At 45.7% G+C, this 23,340-nt stretch overlaps 2 long non-coding RNA genes across 2 annotated transcripts; both read right to left on the reverse strand.

Annotated features, from left to right (window-relative positions):
- Positions 1–4,353: 4,353 nt before the first annotated feature.
- LOC108587548 lies at positions 4,354–6,294 on the reverse strand. Its single transcript, XR_001906251.3, has 3 exons — positions 5,287–6,294; positions 4,986–5,099; positions 4,354–4,758 (listed from the first exon to the last, which is right to left on the reverse strand). It is a non-coding gene; the product is annotated as an uncharacterized LOC108587548 (long non-coding RNA).
- Positions 6,295–9,233: 2,939 nt separating this feature from the next.
- On the reverse strand, positions 9,234–22,843 carry LOC110744090. The gene is made up of 3 exons (XR_002524216.2): positions 20,796–22,843; positions 18,004–19,731; positions 9,234–9,292 (listed from the first exon to the last, which is right to left on the reverse strand). It is a non-coding gene; the product is annotated as an uncharacterized LOC110744090 (long non-coding RNA).
- Between the last annotated feature and the right edge of the window lie 497 nt (positions 22,844–23,340).

The raw sequence follows: 23,340 nt of genomic DNA on the forward strand, positions 1-23,340 counted from the left end.
CAAGACTCTGTCTCTGCAAATAAAAAAAAAGTTAGCCAGGCATGGTGGTTTGCACCTGTAGTCCCAGCTACTGGGGAGGCTGAAGCAGGAGGATCGTTTGAGCCCAGGAGTTCAAGCCTGCAGTGAGCTATGATGACATCATTGCACTCCAGCCTGGGTGACAGAGGAAGATCCTAACTCTATTTTTTTTTAAATGTTTGAGAAAATGAAAGGGGCTTGTCAAGCTCAGAGGTCCAATGGGCTTCCAGTTTGCATTGATCAAGGCTCTGGCCCCATTTTTCTGTAATTTTCTGGTCCTCTTCTCTTCCATATTTTGCCTTATCCCTTAGGTTGGTTTCCTTTCTGGTAGCAAATTGCTGCAGTTAACCTAAGTCTCATATCCTTATACTTACCATACCACACAGAAGAAATCTTTTTTTACCCCAAGAACCAGAAAAGCGTTCTGAGTTGCAGTCTGATTGGAACAATTCAAGCCACATGTCTTCCTCTGAACTGATTGCTAGGATTATCCTGACTGGCATTAGATCAGTCAAGTCCCACCCTGGAGCACAGATGGGGTCCAACCACCAAACTAAATGTGGCTCTACATTAGACCCAGCAGGGGAGAGATGGAATTTTTGCAGAGGAGGCCACCGTGTCTCACTACTGCCCCCTCAACCAAAGCGGCCAATGTTCCTCCTTGGTGAGAATTTCTTCCTCTATGTGTTCATGAGTATTTTTACTATCTTCAAAGGTGTAAAAGGAAAATAAATATTGGGCCCCCAAATCACTAAACTAAAGGGAAAAGTCAAGCTGGGAACTGCTTAGGGAAAACCTGCCTCCCATTCTATTCAAAGTCACCCCTCTGCTCACTGAGATAAATCTATATCTGATTGCCTCCTTTGGAAAGGCTAATTAGAAACTCAAAAGAATACAACTATTTGTCTCTTATCTACCTAGGACCTGGAAGCTGCCCCCTCCCAACTCTTGGAGTCTTCCTGCCTTTTCTTTCAGTTGTCCCACCTTTCCAGACGGAAACAGTGCTCATCTTGCATATGTTGATTGATGTCTCATGTCTCCCTAGAATGTGTAAAAGCAAGCTGTGCTCTGACCACCTTGGCCCCATGTCATCAGGACCTCCTGGGACCGTGTCAGTGGGCGCACGTCCTCAACTTTGGCCAAATAAACTTTCTAAATTAACTGAGACGCGTCTCAGATTTTGGGAGTTCACGAAGGATATTTACTTAAGATGTCTACATGAAAATTACATAGTCACACAGTACATTTCATAAGTATTTACTGTTGAAATTTTTAAAAATTACACAATCCAATAACCTGTGATCCTTTCAAAATTACTTTCCTCTGATCTGTGGCACAGAACAATGAAGTCCCAGAGCCTCAGGGTGTTTAAGAACATGCTTTTGGTTTCTGTGAATTTTGCCTATAAGAATAAACATCTTGCCAAAGTTGCCTGTAAGAGGTAATAAGGTGAAAGAACAACACAAAATTAAACAAAATTAAAATTAACCCAGTGGGAAAAACTGAGGCTCAGAGGAATTAGGTTGGCTGATGATGATGTTAGTGGCAGTAGTTGGATTAAAATGCAAGTCTCTTTATTCTCTAGTCTGGTTCTCTCTTCAAAAATCACATACTGACCTCTGGGTGAAATCAAAGAAAACCTATTTTCTGCCAATGGATGGTGTGATGGTTAATTTTATGTCAACTTGGCTGGGCCACAGTGCCCAGATATGTAGTCCAAACATTGTTCTGGATGCTTCTCTGAGGGTGTTTTTGGATGAGATTTGTGTTTAAATCTGCAAACTTTTAGTAAAGTACATTGTCCGCACTGTGGGTGGGCCCCCTCCAATCATCAATTAAAGTCTAGAACAAAAGGCTGACCTCCAGATTTGGAGACCAGCCTGGGCAACAAAGCAAGACCTCCATCTCTACCAAAAAAAAAAAAATTTAAATTAGCCGAGTAGCACAAGCCTACAGTCCCAGTTACTTGGGAGGCAGAGGCAGGAGGGTCACTTGAGTCCAGGAGTTCAATTGTGCCACTGCGTCCAACCTGGGCAACAGAGGAGACCCTGTCTCAAAAAAAAAAAAAAAAATGCTGAACTCCCTCAAGCAAGAGGGAATTTCCCATGAGACTGCCTGCCTTGCCGTCAGACTTCAACTGCAACACTAGCCCTTCCTGGTTTTTCACCAGACTGCCCTTGGACTCAAACTGTAATTTTTTTCCTGAACCCCCAGCCTGATGGCCTCCCACATCAGATGTTGGGAATCACCAAGCCTCCACAATTATAAGAGCCCATTCTCTAAAATAAGTATCTTTTATATACACACACACGTAGTATTGTTTCTCTTTCTCTGGAAAATTCAGACTTATACAGATGGTCATATACTCAAATATCCACATGAGAGGTGAAGCTAAAATATTTGTCCTGAGAACTGGGTTGTTTTGGTCATAACAAACTACACCAAAACTCAGTGACTTAAAAATAACAATTCTGTTACTATTTCTTGTAATTCTTCCATTGTGGCTGGGCTTAGCTGAATGGTTGTTCTGTTGATCTTACCAGAGGTCACTTGTATCAGTGCATTCAGCTGAACAGTCTGCTAGGAACTGGGCTCAGTTAGGGTGCTGGGATGGTTGGTCTTTCTATCCATTTTGTCTCAGGGCCTCTCCCTTCCTTCTGACCTCCCTGAGTGCCCCTCTAGGGGTCTCTCTATGTGATCCTTTCATCAGGGTAGGTGAACTTCTTACATAGAAGCTCAGGGTATCAAAGTGCAAAAGCAGAAGCTGTAAGGCCTTCTTAAGGCTAAAGCCCAGAATTGGTATAGCGTAACTTCCATCACAGTTTATTGGTTAAAACAAATCACAGAACCAGCCCAGATTCAATATGCATCCAAGAATGTGCATACTGGCAGGCATGGTTTATTGAGGGCCATGGCCTTATTTAACAACATCACAGCCTGAGTGTACCCCTTATGTAATGACATCTTTTAGTTCTATCACCATAGAAGAGAAATTGAGGTCCACTGACTTTAAAATGATGCCATATGGTAGCCAATGGAAAACCAGTATGGTGAGACAGATTTCCTCACTGGGCCACAGACTAGTCTCACAAAATCCTAGTGGCATTACGAATGGCCTTCATCAGCACCTAGCATCTGTATATTTATCATTTCACTCTCTCTGCTCAGATTGGTCTGTTGACTCTTACTTCGTGATTGACTATAACCAGATTCTCACCAATAATGGGGCATAGAGGATTAAAGCAATTAACCTGACAGTTCATTCCAACAGGGCATTTCCTATAGTATGTATTAATATCTTCATTTTACCACTCAAATAATCAAGTGCAAGTTGGAACTCCGAATAACTTATCCTAAGACAACCTTGATGCTCCGTTGGCTTTAGTAACCAGGTTCCCTTGCCTGGTGTTGTCTGTGGAATCCCATCTACTTTGCAATTTCCAAAACGGTGAAGCACTTTTGATTTACTGTGAATGTCATCAGTAGTCCCTAAGAAGAGCATCTGGGAGCTGCTGAAGGCAAGAACAGGGCAGTACAACCAGGTGGGGGAGCACGTAGCATGGGGCATCCCAGGCCAGGCTGTGGGATGTTTGGGGCACTAGACCCTCTGGGTAGCTGGCTTGGCAAGGCAAGAAACATGGCAACCGGAACCTTCTCCAAGACTCCAAGCCAAAATCTGCCCCAGACTTAGCTACTTGGTTGTACCTGTAAGAGCCCAGGAGTACATTTGATATGGTTTGGATTTGTGCCCCCATCCAAACCTTATGTTGAAATATAATCCCCAGTGTTGGTGGTGGGGCCTGGTGGGAGGTGACTGGATCATGGGGGTGAATTTTCCCCCTTTGCTATTCTCATAATAGAGTTTTCACAAAATCCAGTTGTTTAAACGTGTGTGGGACCTGCCCCCTCACTCCCTCCCTCCTGCTCCAGCCATGTGATGTGCATGTGCTTCCCCTTCACATTCCACCATGATTATAAGTTTCCTGAGGCCTCCCTATAAGCAGAAGCCATCATGCTTCCTGTAAAGCCTGCGGAACCATTTGCCAGTTAAACCTCTTTTTTTATTACCCGGTCTCAGGTATTTCTTTATTGTAGTGTAAGAACTGACTAATACAGCATCCCTTTTTTTTTTTCGATTTGAAACAGTGTCTTGCTGTCCACTCCAGGCTGGAGTGCAGTGGTGCAATCTCAGCTTACTGCAGGCTCCACCTCCTGGGCTCAAGCAATCCTCCCACCTCAGCCTCCTGAGTAGCTGAGACTACAGACACGTCCTGCCACACCCAGCTATTTTTGTTTTCATTTTTTGTAAGGACAGGATCTTGCTATGTTGCCCAAACTTGTCTAGAACTCTTGGGCTGAAGCCACCCTCCCTCCTCAGCCTCCCAAAACACTGGGATTACAGGCGTGAGCCACTGTGCCTGGCTAGGAATAAATTTCTAACCCATCCCATGACTCCCAGCAGAAGGAAAGTCTTAATTTAGCCATAGTTTCAGAAACAATGCCCTTACATGACATGAAATAAACAGATCTTCAGGAGAGAGGTGCCAGCTCCTCGTTCAAGGATGCATTTGTCCACCTAGGAACAGACACATGCTGCATACTTCCTGCATGCTGGGCTCTGTAAAGAGGAAGGGAGAGGCCCCTGCTTGGAGAAGCTTTCCATCCAACAGATGTGGATGCCGCCAGTGTCAAACGTGACTTCAGGATCACAGAAGAGGCCGAATGTGCTAAAAGGTCACACTGGAATGAAGCATATAAGGTAATATTAAGAGAAGTAGTGAGAGTCGGTGCTAGGGTCTGAATGTCTGTGTCTCCCCTGAAATTCAGACATTGAAACCTAATCCCCAAGATGATGGTATTAGGAAGTGGGGAATTTGGGAAGTGATTAGGTCATGAGGGCAGGGCTCTTGTGAATGGGATGAGTATCCTTATAAAAGAGACCCCAGAGAGCTGCCTGTGGTTCTCACCTTCCACCAGGTGAGAACATAGCAAGAAGCCACCATCTACGCACCAGGAAATGGACCCTCACAAGACATCAAATCTGCCAGCCACCTCAACGGTGAGCTTTCCAGCCTCCAGAACTGTAAGAAATAAATTTCTGTTGTTTATAAGCCACCTGGTTTGTGGATTTTGTTACAGCAACCTAAACAGACTAAGACAATTGGCAAGATCAGATGTGTTTGGCAAAGATTTGCACAGACTAGCATCCTGCTGTGTGGCTGGAGTGAGGGAAGCTCATGCTGGGCCTCACTTTGATCCAGTCCTTACCTTGTGGCCTTGCCCGATCCTCACAGCATCCCTCAGTGGTGAGAATGATTATCTCCATTCTATGGATGAGGATATGGATAACCAGAGAGGTTAAGTGACCAGCCTCAGATCACACGGCCAATTCAAGGCAGGACTGCTGCAGAGAGCCTGAAACAGGGGCATCCTGGAGGGAAGGAAGAGCGTGCATCCTCTCACCCAAAACAGACGTCCGGCTGAGTCCCAAAAGCAAAAGTACTCTGAGTGGGTGCCACCCCTGATGGGGAAGGCAGCCCCCTGGCCACCAGCCTGGGGAGGCCAGACAGCTGCTGCTGTCCCGTGGGCAGCTGGCCCCTTCCTCTTACAGACAGCAGCACCTGCTCACCAGATCACCAGGCAGAGGCAAGATGAATGTTCGCAGCACCAAGTCCTGCTGAAGCTCTGCACAAACACAGCACCCATGGTAACCAAACAGAGGGCAAACACAGGAGCAGGAATGCCGCTGTGAGAACAAGGCCCAGGAGTGATAGCCATGAGCCACCCACTTTATGGGCACTTACTAAGTGCCAGGCGCCACATCAAGGATTAAATACCTTATTTAATCATCGACGCAGCCAGATGAGAATTGTGCCATTGCTGTCCCCTTTAACAACAAGGAAACAGAGATGAGCAGAGTCGATGGAAGCTGTGTAAGGAGAGAACCAAAGGCTTTGTCTGAGCCCAGGTGTCTGATGCCACAACCCAGCCACAATCTCCATGCTACCATTTCCCCTGACAGACACCCAAGTAACACAGCCCCTCGGGAGAGCTGGGCCCCCAAGTGAGGGATAAGTAAATGATGACACAGAATATAAGCTCCTCCAAGGTAGGAATTTTGTGTTTTGCTCATTGATGGGAAGCAAGCTTCTACAATAATGCCAGGCATGTGGCTGACTTTGAGTATTTGTTGGCCAGGTGTAGTGGCTCACACTTGAAACCCTAGCACTTTGGGAGGCTGAGGCAGGTGGGTTGCTTGAGCCCAGGGGTTTGAGACCAGCCTGGGCAGCATGGTGAAACCCCGTCTCTACAAAAAATACACACATAAAAATTAACCAAGCATGGTGGCGGTTGCCTGTAGTCCCAGCTACTTGGGAGTCTGAGGTGGGAGATCTCCTGAGCCCGGGAGGTCATGGATGTGGTGAGCCATGATCGTGTCACTGTACTCCAGCCTGGGTGACAGAGTGAGACCCTGTATTTAAAAAAAATTGTATTTGATGAGGAAAATCAAGAACCAGAAAGCCATCCTGAGATGTAAATGCTGAATTGGCCAAGTGACTTGATCTCACACATTAGCCTTGCAGTCTGAAATTCAGATTATTCCTTACTAAGGCCTAATAGTAAAGTCCCTTAAAAATGTCATTTTAAATATAGTATAATTGGTCAAGGAACCACATCTTTAGCTCTGTTCTTGTTCCACACGGGAGAAGGCCAGGGGAGGAAAATGACACATTTATTGTCCTAGAAAGCCGTTGGCCCGAGAAGGACTTTGACCCCAGCACCTTCCTCAACCAGCCACACAGGCTCACCCCTGGGTCATCTCATTTAATCTTCAATAATGCAACCCCTGCTTTCATGACATGGAATTTGGGGTTCTCATTGACTGTATGATGGTGGGATTTTCCATGTCGCCATGTGTCACAGATGTTTCATTTCCACGTAAACAGTCACGCACATACTGCATCTACTCATGACAAAGCCAGTGGCCCTCAGAGGCTTTCCATGGCTTCTGCCCACAGCCCCAGGGGTCAGCCCTAACCTGCTCTGCTTAGGTATGTCCTGGTGACAGCAAGTGTAGAATCTGCTGGAAATAATAAATACCATGGAGCAGCAGGGAGGGTTTCTGCCACACTGGGGTTTTGTTAGACCTGCAGGATCTGTCAAGTGCGTTTGTTTTGCTCTCTAGATAAATGTGGAGCCAAAGGGTGTTTTTCTGACTGTGAATTCTTGGCATTTGTTCAGGCTTCCAAATAAGCAAAGTGAACACTGCCAGTCTCCTCTGGCACTGCTTGGAACCATTTAATGAATAATAGGATCATGGATGGGACCTGATGCAGGGGTTTCCAAACTTAGCAGGCAGTGGAACTCTTCTTTCCCTTACCCTGAAGTCCATCATTGTATTATAGTATCACATCATATGTATTACATCATCTTATAGAGCTGGCAGTTCTGTGGATGAAGTCAGGTGGCATCTGGGGACTTTCCGTCTGAGGTCTCCTTAGCCTTCCTCTTGCCCTGGGCCACGGCTTCTCTGGGATATCCGGGGCCTCAATGAGCACATTTCCAGAAAACTGGTCTAATCCAACCCCTTCATTACAATGGTGGTAAACAAAGGGCCCCAGAGGCCAAGAAACTCAGCCAGGATCACACAGTGAATTCATGACCAAGATGGGGCCAGCACCACCTCCCCGACTCAGGAGATGGTGCTCTCTGTGTAGCCCCTCACCAGTCCAAACCTGCTTTGTTTCTAACCTGCGGCACCAGGAAACACACCTGCCTGGGACAAGTGCCTGGAAAGAATGCAGCTCACCCTGGCCGGAAGGCTCCCGGCAGGTCTTGTGCAAGTGGGTACATGCAAATGACCGCACCTGGCTTACTTGTGAAATGTGTAGATTGTAAGAAAGACAGCTTGTGTGTAAAACCTCAACTCCAGGGTGGACTGCCTCACCCCCAAACCCATCCTAGTTTAGATGTAAGAACCTCTCACAGGCGACAAAGCTCTCCCTGGTTGGCCTGACTTCCCACCTCTCAGTGAACATTTTTTCTTCTAAGTGTGTGTGTGTGTGTGTGTGTGTGTGTGTGTGTGTGTGTGTTTTGAGACGGAGTCTCACTCTGTCACCCAGGCTGGAGTGCAGTGGCACGATCTTGGCTCACTGCAAGCTCCGCCTCCCGGGTTCACGCCATTCTCCTGCCTCAGCCTCCCAAGTAGCTAAATGTGTTCTTCAATGCTCTCTTTCCTTTCCTCCACAAAAAACAAACTCAAAACTTTCCGTTTCAGCCATTTACTTACTGGAAGTGTATCAAAGACGCACCTCGCAAAAATGACACCGTGAAAATCGAGTTCGAACCGGGAAGGACTTATTCAATACTGGGGCCTGTGTTCACCAGGGCAGCCCCTCACGAGGCCCTGGCGCCCTCATCATCTCGAAGCTCCCTCCCAGCTTCAGCATGCTAAGAGCCTAAAAGAAATTGGAAACAAACCAGGTGCCCTCTGTCCAGGTGGAGGAGTCCGTCTCTGACCAGGCAAGAGGTGCCACCCAGGGCCCCCAGCCCTGCTGCAGGGACAAATGAGCTCTTGGAAGAGTAAGTGCTGTGACTGATACAAAACCACGACAGAAATGCCTCCAATCCCCACAGAGTTTGTGGTTTATCTTCTGCCTCATATGCTAAAATGTAAACTCCTTGAGGAAGGCATGGTGTCCCATAGAGCACACCTATTTCAGTAGTCTCTTATTTTCTTCACCTTCTCAGTTATCTTTCTCCTTAGTTTTAACTACTTTAGGAAAGCTGGCCAGATACAGCTGGGCCCTAGCATTTGTTCTGATACCCCTCTCCTGTCCACCTTGTCTCAGCTGATAGCCTGGTGCCAAGGCCTGAAATGGGAAGCTCCTCCTCCCTCCCTACACCCTCCTTCTCCCTCCCTCCCACACCCCTCCCTTTCTCTCCCTGCACCCCTTCTCTTCCCTTTTGCCATCTTCTCCTCCCTCCTGCATGCCTCTCCCTCCCTCCCTCACCCCTACCCCCTCCCCCTTCCTCTGGCACCCTTATCTCTCCCCCTTTCTCCTTGCACCCTTCCTCTCCCTCCAGCACCCCTCCCCTCCTCTCTCCTGCACTCCTCCCCATCTCTGTATCTCCCCCCTCCCTCTCCCCTTCCCCCTTCACCCCTCTCCCTCCCTTCCTTCCTCACCCATGCTTGGAGGAAAGTCACATGGGGTCTTTGGCTGGAACACTCAGTGGCACTCAGAAATCCTAAACACTGTGGGCTCTGCAGCGCCTGCCAGAGAGAACAGGGAGTCCTTGGAGGCCAGACTCAAAGCAGGCAAGATGGAAGAAGCCTTATTAGGTCATCCAGCTACAGCAAGGGGTGAGCCTCTTTCTTCTGCTCCCCAGCCCACAAGAAACGCCTGATCTGGCCATCTCTGTCCCTCCATTTGCTACTAACTCCCCTTTGGGAATGTGCCCTCCTCCCAGTGATCCACAGTCCTTCTCTGGCTGCATCTTGTCCTTCTCCAGACTTGGAAAGGAAACCCAGGGAATGACTTCTGCCCCAGAGCCTGAATCCTCTTTGTTCCCATCCTCCTGACCTCCCTTGCGTTATCTCCAGCACTGAGCACCTTTTACCTTCCATATGGCTGCTTTATTTGTTAGGTTTGTGGTTTATCCCCTGCCTCCTATGCTAAAATGTAAACTCCTTGAGGAAGGCATTGTGTCCATTTGGGTCAGGCATATATCTCAAGTGCAGTTTCCCTAAATATTTATTGAATGAACTTCTTAGGCACTAAGATAACCTTCAATGCATATTCTCTCACCCCCTACCCTGTGCTGCGGCTTCTCAGCAATTCCTGCACATAGAGCCATTTATATCACATGCTCTGTGGAAGGACGGTATCCTTGTCACTTCCTAACTCATTCTATCTGGAGGGCAACAGCTCCCTTCATCTTATTGGAGCTGGTGAACTGATCTGAGCAAACCTTGCACTCAAGTTCCCCATGCCATGAGCAGGTGAGTTTCCAAAGGCTACAAACAACTGTCAGAACTCAAGGCTGTAAGAAAACATCAGCAAGCCAGCAATGAGCAATACAGCCCAGCAACCCTGACAGCCCCCAGTGTTGCTTGACCCTGGCCTTGCCTTGACCTCTGCACCCAGTTTCCCTTGACCCATCACCTCCCATCTACTGCACTTGCTCCCAAGGAATAATTTTACAACCTCTGCCACACTCATGCATGAACACTCAGTTAGGCTTGGCATGCTCCGTCTATGAGAGCAGTTGTACTTTCAGCAGTCAAGCTCAAGCTCAAGAATGGACCCCTGCCAGTAAAATGTGAACATCTATAGGTGAGCTGGGTCTGGCTGATCAGACAGCTTAGATTTTTGGTCCTTGAGTCCACAAACCTCCAGTGCAGAACCTACTCTCAAAATATGAATTTGTGATTTCTTATTATGAAAATAATATATCCTTATTGAAAGTGTTGTTACAATTTTTTTTTAATTTAAAGTCTCTGCCAGTAACTATTCATCGATAACCCTGTGTATTAGTTCATTTTCATGCTGCTGATAAAGACATACTTGAGACTGGGCAATTTACAAAAGAAAGAGGCTTAATGACTCACAGTTCCACGTGACTGGGGAGGCCTCACAATCATGGCAGAAGGTGAAAGGAAAGGCACATCTCACATGGTAGCAGACAAGAGAAGAGAACTAGTGCGGGGAAACTCCCCATTATAAAATGATCAGATCTCATGAGACTTATTCACTATCAGGAGAACAGCATGAGAAAGACCCACTCCCACGATTCAATTATCTCCCACTGGATCCTTCCCACGACATGTGGGAATTATGGGAGCTACAATTCAAAATGAGATTTGGATGGGGACACAGCCAAACCATATCACCCTGTAACATTCTACAATTTTTTTTCTCCCTCTTGCACAATCATTACCATTTTTCTTGTTTTCTCCTTCAGGGAAAAATAAATTTTTTTAGCCTATCTTTTTTAATGGAGGTGGCTCACAGCTCACTCGGATTCCTAGGAAGCACAGAAGAGCTTATAATCGTGGAATAGCCTGAAGGCTGGCACAAACCCCTGAGGACAGGGCCTTGACATGGCTTCCTTAATGACACAGAACAGGCCCTAAATCAATGCTGTGCACTAAACACATCTTTCGGCAAGTCCACAGCAAGGTACAGCAGCATGGGTCACTCTGTATGATTTCAAGGGTATGAAAGTTACCTTCCTTGGGTTAGAATTCCTTCTCTACCCATTTGCTAATGCCTATACTTCCACTGTGAGAATCGTGGTTTGGAAAGGCCAACTCTATTTACAAGTGATAAGACTGAAATCCCAGAACGGTGAAGTGACTTTATAAGCTTTGACATATGTTTAAATATCCAGGGAAGGGAAATACTTGGAGCTGTCATTCGTTAGTCAACACACGGCAGTCACAGTGATGGTGAATGGGTCTTGCTTAAACACTAAAGGGCAATGGGAAGAGTAGGAACCTGGAGGGCTCAGCACTGGATGATTAGGGTGGGAGTGAGAATTCAACCAAAGAAGTAAATGTGGAAGAGTGGAAAGGCAGGTGACACCAACAACTAACTTTATCCTCTTCCCTTTCTGGGTTAGTTGTATTTAAAAAGGACACACCTAAAGATTCTACCTCCAATCTGGCCCTAGTTTACTAGTCGACCTCAATATGTAAGAAAAAGGGATTGGACCAGAGCAGTGATTCTTTTATCTTAATGTACAACAGCATTACCTGGGTAGCTTAGAAAATAGAAAATAGAATTTCTGGACCTTACTTCCAGTCTGGTTTACCGCTCAGGTATTATTTTTTGTTTGTTTTTTGTAATGCTCCCCAGCAGATTCTGACATGCAACAAGGTCATTTCTGAAGTCGCTTTTTAATTCTAAATTCAGATGGCGTAGAATTTGAGAACCAAAAAGCCTTGTGTTTGGTTAATTTTCACTGCAAGTGGGGGGCACCCAGTCCACCTACACACATCTCTAGCCTTCACAGATGCACCCGTGTGCACACATATGTATCTGCACACAGTGGGGCTGTGCTCATAGAGAGCTGGAAGTTTCTGTGATGCCACATCAGAAGACAACTTCCAATGGCAGTACATGCATGCTATCCCTATTCTCTCTTCATCTAAGGGTTTAACAAAGTGGATACAAGGGAGTCCCTCATGGGTAAACTCTTGATTGACCTTTTGAGAAGATAGAGTACATTTCCCTACTAGTACCCACCAAGAGTTCATTGATTTAGTAAAACATTCTATGTGTCATCTATGAGGTTATCTCTTTCTCGGACTCCTAGAAATCTGCAAAACATTGAAAGGACATTTTTAAATGTAAAAAACAAAACAAAAAAAGAGTTGGAGGGGGTGATAACAGTAAATGCAATCATAATTTATCATATTGCCAAACACCGTAAACCTCATTTTGATGCAGTAATGTTAGCTAATGAAGACAGTAGGCTCTGTCTTCATCTGAGTTTGGAAACAGCATTATCAGCATGAGCATAATCTACCGATTTTTCTGTTAACCTCTGAGGATTTGCTGTGCATATGTCTACCAGAACCCTAATAGCACATGCATTTACACAGTTAGGGAAAAATGAGCCTCATTCTCAGAGAAGTCAGCCTTATAAATATTTGGGAAATATTTTATCCATCCCTGCAGGCCCTAAAACACCCAAGAGCTTTCTTAAGTTTATGCAAATGTATATATTCTCATGTTGCTTCTGAAAGTGTCCATTTCACAATAATTAGCATCTTAGCCTGAAGGCACAGGCATCTATTATTGTTATTTTCCCATCTCTTAAGTAAAACTCTATTGGCAAACTACCACTTATGACCTCAAACTCCATCTGATTCTCATCAAATGTACTCTTTGCAGTGAAAAGAAAAGCCAAGTTGAACTTTTACAAGGTCAGCACAGATATATCTTTGCAGGTGCCACATCTTGTATATGGAAAATATAGAGGCACAATTTCTAGTAAATAGCTGGTTTTTATAGCTGCTGTGAGTTTTATAGAGGTATGGGTAAAAGAAGGCAGCCCCTGGGCCATCTCAACATCTCATCAGTCACAAATAGGAGACCATGAGCAGTGCAGATGGTTGAAACACACACACACAAAAAAATCCAATCCAGGAAAAAGGAAGAAGGACGTGGGCTTTCTGCACACCTGACCATATGGAAAGTGAGTTAATTTTATTCCAATTGCATTACAGTCAAATGAGAGTGTGTTTTTGCCAATGTGAAAAGCCAGAATCTCAGTCCGGGTGCAACAAAGCTATTGATTTATTACAAACCTTTAAGACTAAAGGGGAAAAGTAATCTAGTTCTGGGACCAGAGCCATCCCTTCGTTACTGCAGGGGCAGCCAACAGCTGCCTTCGTGGTCTAGTTTGATGAGCACTGCAGCCTGCCACCATGCTTGAAGCTTCCACCATTAAGAATCCTCCATTGTATTCAGATATTATATCTCCCTGGATTCCAAAAAACTTCTCTGCAATATCCCTGATGGACACTTCCAGGGATGGGAAGCTAACTGCTATATAAGACATGAATTTGGGAAACTTCTTCCCTGTATTGAGTTGAACTCTTCCTGTAATCTTCATTCATACATCCTAATCTTGCCACTCCAGAGTTCCATAGAATAAATCTACTACCCTCTCCCCATGACAGCCCCTCAAATATTACAGGGCAGCCACAGGTCTCCTCTAAGCCTTCCCTTTCCAGTCTCAAAACTCTGAGCTTTTTCAGTCCTAAATGATGCCATTTCCAAAGTCATTATCATTTGGACCACCTCTCTCTGGACCTGATGGTTAAAATACAAAGCCAAAATGCTAGTCTTCCAGAAGGTGTCTAAGGTCCTGTTTATAGTTTGGAGTAACTATACTGTGGGTTCACACAGAGCTTAAAGTTAACTAAAAACCCCTCAAGGTTCTTCACATGAATTCCTATGAAGCCGAGTCTCCCTGGTTGCATGTATAACCTAAACTTGTACATACAAAACATATATATACGTTTATGCAAATTTATATATTCTCGTGTTGCCTCTGAAAGTGTTCATTTCACAATAATTAGCATCTTTTTTTTTTTTTTTTTTTTTGAGACGGAGTCTTGCTCTGTCGCCCAGGCTGGAGTGCAGTGGCCAGATCTCAGCTCACTGCAAGCTCCGCCTCCCGGTTTACGCCATTCTCCTACCTCAGCCTCCCAAGTAGCTGGGACTACAGGCGCCCGCCAACCCGCCCAGCTAGTTTTTTTTGCATTTTTTAGTAGAGACGGGGTTTCACTGTGTGCTTTGTGATGGTCACGCATCTCCCTGACCTTGTGATCTCAGCCTGCCTCGCCTCCCAAAGTGCTGGGATTACAGGCTTGAGCCACCGCTCCCGGCCAATTAGCATCTTATTTTAAAATCCATTTTAAATTAGCCATCTGAATTTAGAATTTTTATATACATATACATATGTGACAATTAAATTGTCATACATGACATTTGTATATATGTATGTATATATACATATACATACATGACAATTACATTGTCATACATGACAATTAAATTTCCTTTGTTGTTATGTTATATTCTGCCAAGATCCATTTTTTTTTCTTTTTTGAGATGGGAATCTCACTCTGTCACCCAGGCTGGAGTGCAGTGGCACATGCCATCATGGCTCACTGCAGCCTCCAATTCCTGGGCTCAAGAGTTTCTCTCACCTCAGCCTCCCAAGTAGCTGGGACTACAATTGCGTGCCACCATGCCCAGCTAAATTTTTAAATTTTTTTGTAGAAATGGGGTCTTGCTATGTTGCCCAGGTTAGTCTCAAACTCTTGGACTCAGGTGATCCTCCCACCTCGACCTCCCAAAGTGCTGGGGCTCCAGGTGTGAGCCACTGAACTCAACCTGTGATCTTGAATCTTGATTCTTCTACCCGGGTATCAGTGATCCTTCCCAGCTTCATGTCATCTGTGCAGTGATAAGAATAGCTTCAATTTCTTGATCCAAGTTGACAATAAAATAAGGAATTTAAACAACCAACGGAGGATCCCACCAGGTGGACACCTTGGAGCATGGTGCTCTACAACCAGATGTGACTTTCCTGCCAATTCTGTCTCTTACTTTACGTTTCCCTATCTTACTCTGAAAAAATGCAGTAAGGGAGCTTTGCAGATTCCCAGCCAAATTCAGATGGGCTGCAAACATTTGACCTTCCCTCCTTAGCCTCTTGCTCTCTTTGGCTCTAATTTTCTCATAGCTTTGTTGCTTTTCTAACTGGGTAAGTGACCAGATACCTCTACTTCATGGAACTTTCTGGGGCAAGAGAGCCAATTTCCCACACTGCTGCATCACACCATCACCCAGAGAAGACCTTTCTTTGTGTTCCTTCTTGGAATGTTGCTAAAAAGCCCATTTTGGGCCAGGCCTGGTGGCTCACACCTGTAATCCCAGCACTTTGGGAGACCAAGGCAAGAGGATCACTTGAGTCTAGGAGTTCGAGACCAGCCTAGACAACATAGCAAGACCCCATCTGTACAAAAATTAAAATTAAAAAAATTGGCTGGGCATGGTGGCATGCACTTGTAATCCCAGCTTGTAGTCCCAGTTACTCAGGAGGCTGAAGTAGGAGGATCACTTGAGCTCGGGAAGTTGAGGCTGCAGTGAGCCATGATCATGCAACTGCACTCTAGCCTGACACTGTCTTTCCCCCTGCCCCCTAAAAAGCCCATTTGGGTTGGTGCTTTTCACAAGCCTTAGCTCATTCTGGCCTTCCCAATATTTTTCCTGCTAAGCACTGCCATTTTTTGCATCTCTTCTTGGACTGGGGTTCTCCTTCCATTTCTTCCATCTATTTAAATGTAGAAATACATTGGAGAGTTCAATATGCAGCCACATCATTTCTTCTGCTGTCTTGCTCCTTTTGGGTTTATGTCATGCATTGAGAGTATTTCTGATCAATATCATTCTAGTTCTAGGCAAGAGGGTCCCAACCCTGGCCCTGGGGAAGTGGAGGATTAGCCTTCCTGAAAGAGAAGTTTGGCCTTTGCTTTCGGCCGCTGAGTGGTGATCTCCAAGTCACTGGAATGTCCTGCCCAATAAGAGGGTCTCTGTTTGCCTGAGGACTTTAGCCACTGGATAGTCTAATGATATGATTTATGATGGGGGCTTGGAGACACATTATATCAGTTCCAACCTCCAGAATTATTAGCCTGAGCCTCTAAAAGGGGAAACTGAAGGTCACCCACATGAGTAGTATGTGATAGCCCCAAGCAAAAACTGTGGACAGCCAAGGCTCAGGTGAGCATCCCTGGTTGGTTGTACCCTGTGTACATTGTCATGGCCAGGAGGAGGCAATGCCATCTGATACAGTGTGGAGCTGCCCAATTACAATTCATGTCAAAATGTAATTCCCAGTGTTGGAGGTGAGGCCTGGTGGGAGGTGATTGGATCATAGGGGTGGTTTCTCATAGTTTAACACTATGCTCCTTGGTGTTACTGTGGCAATAGTGAGTGAGTTCCTGTGAGATCTGGTTGTTTAAAAGTGCGTTGCACCTCCCCTCTCTCTCTTCCTCCTGCTCTGGCCACGTGAAGTGCTGGCTCCTTCTTTGCCTTCTGCCATGACTGTAAGTTTCCTGAGGCCTTCTCAGAAGCCAAGCAGACGCCCGCATCATGCTTCCTGTATAGCCTGCAGAACTGTGAGCTCATTAAACCTCTTTTCCTTATAAATTACCCAGTCTCAGGTATTTCTTTACAGCAATGTGAGAATGGACCAATACACTGATCATAAATGCATGGGAAGAGAACCAAAGGATCTTCTTCCTTTGGATCCCAACTGGACTTTGTCCTGTGTGTCTCTTCCCTTGATCAATTTTCTTGTGTAAATTTTAACTGTCAAAACAAACACACACACACTCTCTCATCTATGTATAGTGCTTTCTTGGGTTCTCTGAACCATTCTAGAGAATTATTGAACTTGAGGTGGTCCTGGGGACCCCTAAACTTGCAACTATTGTCTGAAGTAAGGGACTATTCCATAAGACTTTGCAGTTTGCTAAACTGTACTACAGCCCCCAACTCTAGGGAAATAACCCTGACTCTTATCCAGTTTTGTGCCTCCCTCCAGAACAAGGCATCCCCAGAGCTAAGGGGACATAACTTTCCTCTTTCTGAATCACACCCCTGCATGTGCTGGTGACTGGAGTTTGGATGAGTGTGCTGGGATGTCCCCGTGGGTGAGAATGAGTCCTCCCGCAGCACGGAAGGAATGAGAGAACAGAGGGTGAGCTTGGAACAAAGGCCTGGAGCCAAGACCAGCTCTCCCCACACCACCATATTCCACTGCGGAATTCCAGACAGTTGAGAATTCTAAATTTGAACTTGGACTTCAAGATCATCATGACAGTATTTTTTTCAAAGCAGCAAGCTACAGCATATTTTATTTAATAGGTTGTTGGCTTGATTTACAGCCTTTAAGTATCTAGACATGTGGTATGTAGGTCTCTGTATTCTTGCCTCAGCCCCCGAAGTGTCAGGAGCCAGCCTGTTGCTGATTGTAAAGATTCTGTTTGTAGAGGCTTCTGCCCGATGATAGTGTCTTTTAAGACAGGGTGCTAAAGGTCAACAAAGCATCACATCTACATTTTCACAGATGATCTTGAAATGTATGTAGCAGGATGTTAAAATGGGATTTTATTTGTCTTATTTTCTGCTGAGGTTTCAAAAGGCTAAGAATAAAACAGTAAACTAAGTATTCCCACATTCCAAAATGAAGTGCTAGACCACTGCTCTAGGTTTTCTATTGCTGCATAACAAGATGCACCAAAACTTTACAGCATAAAATAGATCTTTTATTTTCTCAAAATTCTTTGGCTCCGAAATTTGTACAGGGCACAGAGGAAATGGCTCACCTTCATGACTAAAGTCTGGGACTTTACCTGGAATACCACATAGCAGGGAACCAGCTAAGGTGGCTTACCTGGGTCGTATGGCTGGGGACTTCAGGCTTCTGTTGGTTTGGTTCCTCCACTCTCTGTGTGCCCTTTCCATGCGGCTAGCTTGGGCTTCCTCATAATATGGTGGTCTGATTCATCAGCCTTCTTACATGCCTGCTGCATTCTCTCCTGAGAGAGAGCCGAAGATGTCAGGTCTCTCAAAGGCCAGGCTAAGCACCGGCACCGTATCACTTCCTCCATGTCCAACCGGTGAAGGCAAATCACAGGGCTAGCCCAAGTTCAAAGAGGAAGAGCAGGAATCGCCTCTACTTCTTGATGAATGAAGCCAATAGAGAAGGAAATCACATATAGGGAGAGAAGGAAATGATGGTGGCCACCTTTGGGGATAACATACAACTATCCACACAGACTTGCAAAGGAGGGAAGTGATGATGTTTTCCAACCCTTAGCTCTATGCCAGTCAAAGCTTTAAAAGGTTTAAAGTTGGAAATGAGAAAGAGGGTTTCTTTGGAAAAAGTTGTTGGAGCACTGAGGCACTTTTCCTCCTGTGCTTCTCCTTCACCACAAGCCTAGTAGGAGGGGTTTCAGGGAGACACCACGCTTTGATCCATCTTTCCAGTTTTGACTTTACTGTTTCTCATAATGCAGCTTTTGGCATTTTCCCTCTAGCTACATAAACCATGGTTGAGGAGAATTAGCCTTTTGTACACCCATGTTTGTAGGAGTGTTGGTGTTATCCACAACACCCTAAAGGTGGAAGCAATCCAAGTGTCTGTCAATGGATGAATGGAAAAATCAGTCATGATAGGAATCTCTCCAGCCCATGTGAAGAGTGTGAACCTTGAAAGGCCGGCTCTCTCAAGGTTCACACTCTGGCTAACGGGGCTTAAATTCAATTTAGAGCCAAGCGGCAACTTGCTGACTAGAAGTCACGTGTGTATTTTGAGTTGCCGGAAAAACCCACATCTGCTTAACTTTGGGACTTTCATAGCTTCCTGTTCCTGTTTATGTTGCCCAAACCAACCAATAGACTATGACCTGTGTCAACAAATCAGAACTCAGCAAGCATCAACCAATCAGATTAAGCAAGTTTGAATCTTTTATTTGCATAAGTGGACCTGAGTGGAAACATGGGCAGGAACTTTGTCTATAAAAGCCCAGCCCCTCCTTTGTTGTCTGGAAAGTGCCTTCATTTTACACCGAAGGCTGCCTTTCCCTAGTTTGAAAGCTGTTTACAGGAATAAAGTCTCTTTCCTCTAAATCCCTTTTCAGAGAACTATTGTTCACAACGGTTATCCACCAAATCAGAGGATCCCTGAGCTGTGTGCTCGCAGCCTTCAGTACTAACAAGGCTGGGAGTTGGGGCACTCCCCTACACACTCCAGGTCTTATTTATGTAATGTGAATTTCCTGCTGGACCTCAGTTCTCTAATTGTGTTTTTATTTCTTGTTGCACAATTAGGCCTCTGGGAAATATCAGTGTAAGAAGTTGGGTTTTTCATGAGAGTTCTGAGTCAGACAACAGTAGGAAGTGGGGAGGTTAGGGACAAAGGAGAGAAAGGACCCGTCCTCCCCCATTTCACTGTTGGCCCAGGCCCAGCACCATCTGGATCCGTTCCCACTGGGGCCCCCCCAGGCACTGGAGAGTACAGAATGGCATCCTTCGTTAGGTTACGACACTTATCAAGTCCAACCAGGTGTGGGTGACCCAGCTTCGCAGTCCTGAGAACACTGCATTCTGCTCTGGCCGGCTGCAAGGAAACACAGGGCAGTCTTTGCTTTTGTTTGTTTGTTTGGTTTTTTGTTTTGTTTTTCTGAGATGGAGTCTCACTCTGTCACCCAGGCTGGAATGCAGTGGTGGCAATCTCAGCTGACTGCAACCTCTGTCTCCTGGGTTTAAGCAATTCTCCTGCCTGAGCCTCCTAAGTAGCTGGGATTACAGGTGTGCACCACCACACCCAGCTAATTTTTGTATTTTTAGTAGAGATGGGATTTCACCATTTTTGCCAGGCTGGTCTCGAACTCCTGACCTCAGCTGATCCATCCGCCTCAATTTCTCAAAGTGCTGGGATTATAGGCATGAGCCACTGTGCCCAGCCTCATGAAGAGCAGTCATCTGAGTGCTGTATTTGAAACCCAGATGATAGATCCGTTTGTGACGAATGCTTAGAACGACTGAATCTGGGCTTCTCCAAGACTCTCCTCCTGCCTTCACCCATAAATCTCCCCAAAAGCCATTCACTAGCCTGTCATGGTTTTAAATGTGGCCCACAGTTCCTTGTTACTGACTCCACCTTGGGAGGTGAGGTCTATACCCCTCCCTTGAATCTGGGACTGCTAGGGACTGCTCTCACCAATGACAGATAGTAGAAAGCAAGTCAAGGTGATGGTAGGGACAGGGTCTATAAGGCAGGCAGTGGGTACCGCCTCCCCTAAGGGCTGCCCGTCTGGGCTCTTTAGCTGCCAGTTTGAGCTTGGCCCTCTGGCCATCCCTGTTCCTGCCCGGTGCATAACCACGTACATGAACAAGCTATCTGGAAGTGTGTCCTCCTTCCTCCACTCTCTCAGCCCCCAGCCCTCTGAGTTATCTAAGAACCACAGAGCAGGGACAAGCCACCCTTGCTTTGGCCCTTCCAAATTCCCCAGCCCCGATCAGCCGGCATCTTAAGATAGTTGTTTCACCTACGACCTTCTGGGGTGCTTTCTCACACAGCGTTAGCAACTAGAACACTGTCTCTGCATCTGCCCTTCAACTGGAATTAATAGAGCGCTTCGTTGGTTAAATAAATATTTAGAATCAAGAACAAGGACTTACCCCTAGTGAAGATCCAGGTACAAGTATTCTGGGGGGGCTCTTGACTGGCACTGTGACTCCAGGCTGGACAAAGTCCAGTCCAAAGGCAGCATCTCTTGTGTTGTTTTGGGGTTTGTTTGCATGAGAACACGCGTTTCTCCAGTCCTTACATAGCTTCCACAAAGGCAGCCTGGCCCTGGAAAATTTCCTGAGCCTGGTTTGGATGGGGGTGATGGCAGCAGACTCCCCTTTTTTTGTTGTTGTTGCTTCCCGGAGCTGCTGGGAGATGAAAGAGTCAGCAAAGAGTCGGGTCCGACAGGCTTCCTGCTACTAGGACACGGATCACAGCCCATCATTTTTTCAAAGGCGTGGGGCGGGAAAGGGGGAAGGAAAACAACAATATGAGGAAATTTACATGGCAGCCTCAGGATTCACCTCAGATTTCCTTTACAGGCAGGAGGGGACAATATTATTACTGATTCATTGATTTTTCCAATGGGAGAGAGTTGAAGACACACAGACAGGAGCTGATGGTGCCCGTCAGCATTCATTCTGCAGTCGGAATTGATTCTTTATACATCATACATCTTTAAGGAGCCTCCAGAGAGTGTGTGAAGCAGTGTAAACTCAATCCGTATTGCTCGTCAGATTGGGGATTTCACATTTGCTGACTCCACAGGACAGGCTGTGTCCTGTTTGTTCTAGGGTTGAGTGAAGTGAGTTGTTCAAGACCACTCAGCTATGGTGTGGCAGCCCCAGGGGGTTCAGGCTTCAAGTTCTTTGATGGCAAGTTAGACTGAAAGTCTAGCTAAGTTAACCACAAAGTCACAGGGGAATTTATTGGAAGAGTTTGAGGGGGCTCCTAGGATTTTAGAACCAGGCTTAGAGAAGGACGGGGATCAGGTGCTTTCTCAGGGTTTTAGGATTTGGGGCAGTCTTATCCAAGTACCACCACTCTAATGAATGAACTCTGAGGCTTTCTGTCTTTTCATCACTCTGTTTCTTGTCTTCCTCCGCACAAGGAGGGATTGGGATTCCAATCCCACAGAGGCTCCTGGGTTAGAAAGCGCTCACTTGGTCTTGCTTGTGTCAAGTGAATATCCCTTAACCAGAGAAAGGCATGGAGCCTTGAGTAACAATCTCCCCCAAACTCATCTCATAAGACAGGAGCAATTCTATCCTCCGTCCCCCAAAATTAGAATGCAATTACCAAAGAAGGAGGAGTGGCTACTAAATGACCACAAGAACAAAACGTGCCCACTCCATCAGCACTACCCAGTGCCCAGTTCAGAGTCCTCTCGCTGCCTTAGCTCCACAGGTGATTTTGTACTCCTACAGAGCTCTGTACCTAAGATGGTATCACCCCACTCCTCCATGAAAGGTATTCCAAGAGGGAAGAATGCCTAAGGGAACAGACAGAGGGGCTTCTCCTCTGGGTTACATATGGACTCAGCTGGAATAAACTTTCGAACCTGGGGCAGATTAGAAGTACATCTTATTTATTACCTTCTAGGCTGCTCTCTATAAGGCATTTTTGCCTGAGCCACAGGCTTGATAACAAATGCACTAAAAGTGGGGAAAATGCTAATTTAATGTAACAATATGGGATGGTGATGTAATCTATGTAGTAAACAAGAGTAGCTATTGAGTTATAAATAATCTTTTTATAGCAATCTTGAATATCTCTGATACCACATGTGTAGTAAATACAATCACTTTATAGAAATTCCTTTCCTTTGAAAAGATGAGGAAACGATTTATAATATAAAGTTACATGTGTGCCGTGTGCTGCTCACATGGGCTTTATTTTGTGCTTTTGGTTTGATTTGTTTAACTCTTCTTTGGTGACCCCAATAGAATAGGCCTGGTTAAGTGTTCCCTGGTTTTGTGTCCCTAAACCATGGTATAGAAAACTTGGGTTGTTTTGCTACATCTAGTCAGTCCCAACGTTGGCCTATTGCTTTGGGAATCTAAGTTGCATATTCACTGAATAAAGTGTCACCCCAGAAACTAGCTTTGTGAATCCAGATTGCATACTCACTGAATGAAGTATATGAAGCACATTGTCCAAAAAGTTCATTGTCTTTTTTTTTTTTTTTTTTTTTTGAGACAGAGTCTTGCCTTATCGCCCTGGCTGGAGAGCAGTGGTGTCATCTCGGCTCACTGCAACTTCCACCTCCCGGGTTCAAACGGTTCTCCTGCCTCAGCCTCCCAAGTAGCTGTGATTATAGGCAGGCACCACAGCCCCTGGCTAATTTTTGTATTTTTAGTAGAGACAGGGTTTCGCCATGTTGCACAGGCTGGTCTCGAACTCCTGACCTCAGGTCATCTGCCTGCCTTGGCCTCCCAAAGTGCTGGGATTACAGGCGTGAGCCACTGCGCCCGACCTCATTGTGTTTTCTTAGACCTGTGATTTTTGAAGAGCTCAAGAATTTTCTCTCACCTGGGCTTTAAGTCTTTTAGAGGAAGACTTCATAGAATTTTGGAGGCAGAATTTCTAATAGATTTTGATTCATGATACCCTCTAAGAAGGCTAAATCCTGGACAATCCCTCTCGCTTCGTGAT

Source organism: Papio anubis, chromosome 11 (assembly GCF_008728515.1).
Source record: "Papio anubis isolate 15944 chromosome 11, Panubis1.0, whole genome shotgun sequence".
Classification (NCBI taxonomy): domain Eukaryota; kingdom Metazoa; phylum Chordata; class Mammalia; order Primates; family Cercopithecidae; genus Papio; species Papio anubis.